This window comes from Coregonus lavaretus (assembly GCF_964263955.1).
Source record: "Coregonus lavaretus genome assembly, contig: HAP1_SCAFFOLD_6315, whole genome shotgun sequence".
In the NCBI taxonomy this organism is placed as follows: Eukaryota; Metazoa; Chordata; class Actinopteri; order Salmoniformes; family Salmonidae; genus Coregonus; species Coregonus lavaretus.
The window spans coordinates 27501-33618 of NW_028161793.1; the positions used below are offsets into that span (position 1 = coordinate 27501).

Sequence of the window (6118 nt, forward strand, 5' to 3'; positions counted from 1 at the left end):
TTACGAAGCCACTCCTTCGTTGCCCGGGCGGTGTGTTTGGGATCATTGTCATGCTGAAAGACCCAGCCACGTTTCATCTTCAATGCCCTTGCTGATGGAAGGAGGTTTTCACTCAAAATCTCACGATACATGGCCCCATTCATTCTTTCCTTTACACGGATCAGTCGTCCTGGTCCCTTTGCAGAAAAACAGCCCCAAAGCATGATGTTTCCACCCCCATGCTTCACAGTAGGTATGGTGTTCTTGGGATGCAACTCAGCATTCTTTGTCCTCCAAACACGACGAGTTGAGTTTTTACCAAAAAGTTATATTTTGGTTTCATCTGACCATATGACATTCTCCCAATCCTCTTCTGGATCATCCAAATGCACTCTAGCAAACTTCAGACGGGTCTGGACATGTACTGGCTTAAGCAGGGGGACACAGCAGGATTTGAGTCCCTGGCGGCGTAGTGTGTTACTGATGGTAGGCTTTGTTACTTTGGTCCCAGCTCTCTGCAGGTCATTCACTAGGTCCCCCCGTGTGGTTCTGGGATTTTTGCTCACCGTTCTTGTGATCATTTTGACCCCACGGGGTGAGATCTTGCATGGAGCCCCAGATCGAGGGAGATTATCAGTGGTGTTGTATGTCTTCCATTTCCTAATAATTGCTCCCACAGTTGATTTCATCAAACCAAGCTGCTTACCTATTGCAGATTCAGTCTTCCCAGCCTGGTGCAGGTCTACAATTTTGTTTCTGGTGTCCTTTGACAGCTCTTTGGTCTTGGCCATAGTGGAGTTTGGAGTGTGACTGTTTGAGGTTGTGGACAGGTGTCTTTTATACTGATAACAAGTTCAAACAGGTGCCATTAATACAGGTAACGAGGGGAGGACAGAGGAGCCTCTTAAAGAAGAAGTTACAGGTCTGTGAAAGCCAGAAATATTGCTTGTTTGTAGGTGACCAAATACTTATTTTCCACCATAATTTGCAAATAAATTCATTAAAAATCCTACAATGTGATTTTCTGGATTTTATTTTCTCAATTTGTCTGTCATAGTTGACGTGTACCTATGATGAAAATTACAGGCATCTCTCATCTTTTTAAGTGGGAGAACTTGCACAATTGGTGGCTGACTAAATACTTTTTTTCCCAACTGTATATGGTCAGTAGTGCGATGGTTGGGGAGAAAGCCAATTTGACATTTACTTATTACATTTTTTTCTTGAAGAAAGGTTTCAATTCTTGAATTCAAAATGCTACAGAAAACCTTTCCCAAGTTGCTGTTTACGCATATTCCTCTGTAATTATTGGGGTCTGATTTGTCTCCACTTTTGTGGATAGGGGAGATGAGCCCCTTGTTCCAGACATCAGGAAAGCAGCTAGAAGTTAGTACCATGCTGAACAATTTAAGCACAGCATTTTGCAACTCAGGTGTAGCTCAGTTGGTAGAGCATGGCGATTGCAACGCCAGGGTTGTGGGTTCGATTCCCACGGGGGGCCGGTATGAAAAAAATAATATATATAATAATAATAATAATAATAATAATAATGTATGCACTCACTAACTGTAAGTCGCTCTGGATAAGAGCGTCTGCTAAAATGACAAAAAAAAAATGTAAAAAAATGTAACAAAAAAATATACATATATATATATATATATATATATATATATACTGTATATACAGTGGGGGGAAAAAGTATTTAGTCAGCCACCAATTGTGCAAGTTCTCCCACTTAAAAAGATGAGAGAGGCCTGTAATTTTCATCATAGGTACACGTCAACAATGACAGACAAATTGAGATTTTTTTTCTCCAGAAAATCACATTGTAGGATTTTTAATGAATTTATTTGCAAATTATGGTGGAAAATAAGTATTTGGTCAATAACAAAAGTTTCTCAATACTTTGTTATATACCCTTTGTTGGCAATGACACAGGTCAAACGTTTTCTGTAAGTCTTCACAAGGTTTTCACACACTGTTGCTGGTATTTTGGCCCATTCCTCCATGCAGATCTCCTCTAGAGCAGTGATGTTTTGGGGCTGTCGCTGGGCAACACGGACTTTCAACTCCCTCCAAAGATTTTCTATGGGGTTGAGATCTGGAGACTGGCTAGGCCACTCCAGGACCTTGAAATGCTTCTTACGAAGCCACTCCTTCGTTGCCCGGGCGGTGTGTTTGGGATCATTGTCATGCTGAAAGTTTCATCTTCAATGCCCTTGCTGATGGAAGGAGGATTTCACTCAAAATCTCACGATACATGGCCCCATTCATTCTTTCCTTTACACGGATCAGTCGGTCTGGTCCCTTTGCAGAAAAACAGCCCCAAAGCATGATGTTTCCACCCCCATGCTTCACGGTAGGTACAGTGAGGGGGAAAAGTATTTGATCCCCTGCTGATTTTGTACGTTTGCCCACTGACAAAGAAATTATCAGTCTATAATTTTAATGGTAGGTTTATTTGAACAGTGAGAGAAAGAATAACAACAACAAAATCCAGAAAAACGCATGTCAAAAATTTTATAAATTGATTTGCATTTTAATGAGGGAAATAAGTCTGGTAAATCTGTGTTGTGATGGGGTCTAGTAGAGCTGTGTTGTGATGGGCCGGGTCTAGTAGAGCTGTGTTGTGATGGGGTCTGGTAGAGCTGTGTTGTGATGGGGTCTAGTAGAGCTGTGTTGTGATTGGCCGGGTCTAGTAGAGCTGTGTTGTGATGGGACTAGTAGAGCTGTGTTGTGATGGGCCTGGTCTAGTAGAGCTGTATTGTGATGGGGTCTAGTAGAGCTGTGTTGTGATGGGCCTGGTCTAGTAGAGCTGTGTTGTGATGGGGTCTAGTAGAGCTGTGTTGTGATGGGGTCTAGTAGAGCTGTGTTGTGATGGGGTCTAGTAGAGCTGTGTTGTGATGGGCCTGGTCTAGTAGAGCTGTGTTGTGATGGGGTCTAGTAGAGCTGTGTTGTGATGGGGTCTAGTAGAGCTGTGTTGTGATGGGGTCTAGTAGAGCTGTGTTGTGATGGGGTCTAGTAGAGCTGTGTTGTGATGGGGTCTAGTAGAGCTGTGTTGTGATGGGGTCTAGTAGAGCTGTGTTGTGATGGGGTCTAGTAGAGCTGTGTTGTGATGGGGTCTAGTAGAGCTGTGTTGTGATGGGGTCTTGTAGAGCTGTGCTGTAATAAGCCGTGTCTGGCTCTTCTCTCCTGGGGATGGTGGGGGTACTGTTGTTTCAGGAAGTGGAGTGTGGGGGGCTCTGCTGCTCGGTGATGGGTGTGGGGGTCCCTGCCAAGTGTTGCATCCTTTAGGTCCTTAGCAAAGGTTCTGATACTGTCCTGATCAAGGTGTACATTATCGTATAAGTGTTCACATGTCAGAGTGGGATGGTGAGCCTCTCTCTCTCTCTCTCTCTCTCTCTCTCTCTCTCTCTCTCTCTCTCTCTCTCTGTCTCTCTCTGTCTCTCTCTCTCTCTCTCTGTCTCTGTCTCTGTCTCTGTCTCTGTCTCTGTCTCTGTCTCTCTCTCTCTCTCTCTCTCTCTCTCTCTCTCTCTCTCTCTCTCTCTCTCTCTCTCTCTCTCTCTCTCTCGCTCTCGCTCTCGCTCTCGCTCTCTTCTCTCTCTCTCTCTCTCCATTTCAGAGGCAATACTTTTTTTAAATCTTTATTTTACTTCATTCCTCTTTCTTTCTCTTTTCCAGGATCCTCCCTTCTACCAGTAACAGTTTCATGTTTGAAGAACCTGGTCTCTGGAGCAGACTACAACCTGTGTGTCCTGGCCATCTTTGATGACACGATCACCTTGCTGGCCGCCACCAAGGTGCTCTCTCTCTGTCTCTGTCTCTGTCTCTGTCTCTGTCTCTCTCTGTCTCTGTCTCTCTCTGTCTCTCTCTGTCTCTCTCTCTCTCTCTCTCTCGCTCTCTCTCTCTCTCTCTCTCTCTCTCTCTCTCTCTCTCTCTCTCGCTCTCTCTCTCTCTCTCTCTCTCTCTCTCTCTCTCTCTCTCTCTCTCTCTCTCTCTCTGTCTCTGTCTCTCTCTCTCCTTCCTTTCTCTCTCTTTCCTCTTTCCTCAATAATGCTTTAAAAACAGTGTTTTTGGTGTTGGTTCATATTGCATTATCTTATCTCTCTCCCCCTCTCTCTCTCTAAAATGATCTACTTTCATTCAAAAAAATTTTTCTTAATTTTACTCCCTCCCTCTCTCTTTCTCTCTCAATTCAATTTCATTTCAATGTAAGGGCTTTATTGGAATGGGAAACGTATGTTAACATTGCCAAAGCAAGTGAAGTAGATAGTAAACAAAAGTGAAATAAAAAATAAATATTAACAGTAAACATTACACTCAGAAGTTCCAAAAGAATAAAGACATTTCAAATGTCATATTATGTATATATACAGTGTTGTAACAATGTGCAAATAGTTAAAGTACAAATGGAAAATAAATAAACATAAATATGGGTTGTATTTACATGGTGTTTGTTCTTCACTGGTTGCCCTTTCTTGTGGTAACAGGTCACAAATCTTGCAGCTGTGATGGCACACTGTGGTTTTTCTCTCTCTTTCTCTCTCTCTCTCTAAAACGATCTACTTTCATTCAACTGTATTCATTCATTCATTCAAAATCTATCTTTCTATTTCTGTGTTTCTTAATCTCTCTTCTCCCTTCCTCTCATTCTCTCTTTTTTCAAGGTTCTCTGCTGTGCCCAGTTCAGCACAAAGAACTCTACCCAGAATGCAATTCTCTACAGGCCCACTTCCTGGCGGAACCCTGACAATCATGGTCGGAGGCATTGTTGTGGTAATGCTGCTGGTGTTCACCGTGGCGCTGATGGTGCGTCACCGCATATGCAGTAACCATGGTGACCGCTGTCACCACGGGGATGATAGTGATGAGTCGGCAAGTTGCCAGGGCAGGTCATTAGGGAATCCGGTGAAAGGGGCGGCGGCAGAGGTGGCGAGGAGTCTACGGCCAATCGAATGGCAACGGTGATGTGATGATGGTGTCTTGCCCAATGGGCTGCCTTTGAAGCAGCGAGGGGCGGGGGAGAAGGAGATAGAGAAGGAGAAAGGAGGGGCTGACGTACCTTCTAATTTACCTCCAAAACCTAAACCCCAAACTCTGCCCAGGCCTAAAGGAACCTGGGAGGGCAGGGGAGAGAAGGGTGGGAGGACAGGGGGGAGGACAGGGGGACATGACGTTAGCAGTTCGTGAGAGACAACTTCCTCCCTACACCCCTGAAACAGAACAGGTCTCTGTCTACTACTCTCCTGTCATAAGCTCCTCCCCCTCCACCCTACCCCGCCAATCACGAGGAGGAACAGGGATGGGGAGGGCTAAGCTCTGCCCAGATGTAGTAGTAGTAGGCGGGGCCAAACGGGCTAGCTTCGCCCTGGACACGCCCTGGGACAGGATATCCTCTCTGATTGGAGGATGAGACATGGCGTCATAGTGGGCAGGGGTCGGAGACAAATGGAATTCCTCCCAAGCCTATCAGAGCCCGGGAACTCCCCTAAACCCCTCCCACGGCTCAGTGCGCGCCAAACGTAGCAACTCCCTCGACATGGGTTCTTCTTCTTCTTCTTCTATTTCCATTGCCACGACGACGACGGTTGCCCAGCGACAGTACAGCAGTCGCCGCGGTTACGCCAAGCGGCTGTCAGTCACCTGGACGAGGCGAAGTAAATCGCTGCATGGAATGTTTGGTACACTGCGCCTCGGCAACCAGCACCACTTCCTCGACGACCAGCGTAGACGGGGAGGTCGCCGTAGTTCGTCAAGGTTACATCCACGCCTACAACACCACAAACTCTAACTCCAACGCCGCTGCGACGAGTGTTGTCAAGGGCAACGGGAGGAGAGAGAGAGAGAAAGGGAAAGGAGGGAAAGCCAGTGATGAAGGGTGATGAAGAGGAGAGTGTGGTGTAGAGAGGGAGGGAGGGATAGAGAGAGAGATAAATATTAGGATAAAGGGAAGATGTAGGGGCTGAAAAGGAATAGAGAGAGGAGGCCTCGAGACATGACCTGAATTGGATTCAGACAGAGGCAGAGATATACAGAAAAAAAGAGAAAGAGATGAGAAGAGAGAGGAATAATCTCTTTATCTGAGGCTCTGCATAAAACATAAACAGCTTAGACAGGTTTGAGTTCAGACGAGAGGAGA

At 45.5% G+C, this 6118-nt stretch overlaps 1 pseudogene across 1 annotated transcript in view; it reads left to right on the plus strand.

The window, feature by feature from the left end:
• The window catches only part of LOC311120071 (leucine-rich repeat and fibronectin type-III domain-containing protein 4-like), a 31949-nt pseudogene extending 26088 nt beyond the window's left edge, over nucleotides 1-5861 (plus strand). The window contains exons 5-6 of the transcript in view: nucleotides 3661-3779; nucleotides 4647-5861. The product of the transcript in view is annotated as a leucine-rich repeat and fibronectin type-III domain-containing protein 4-like (transcript). The remainder of the gene's footprint in view (nucleotides 1-3660; nucleotides 3780-4646) is intronic.
• Nucleotides 5862-6118: the final 257 nt, after the last annotated feature.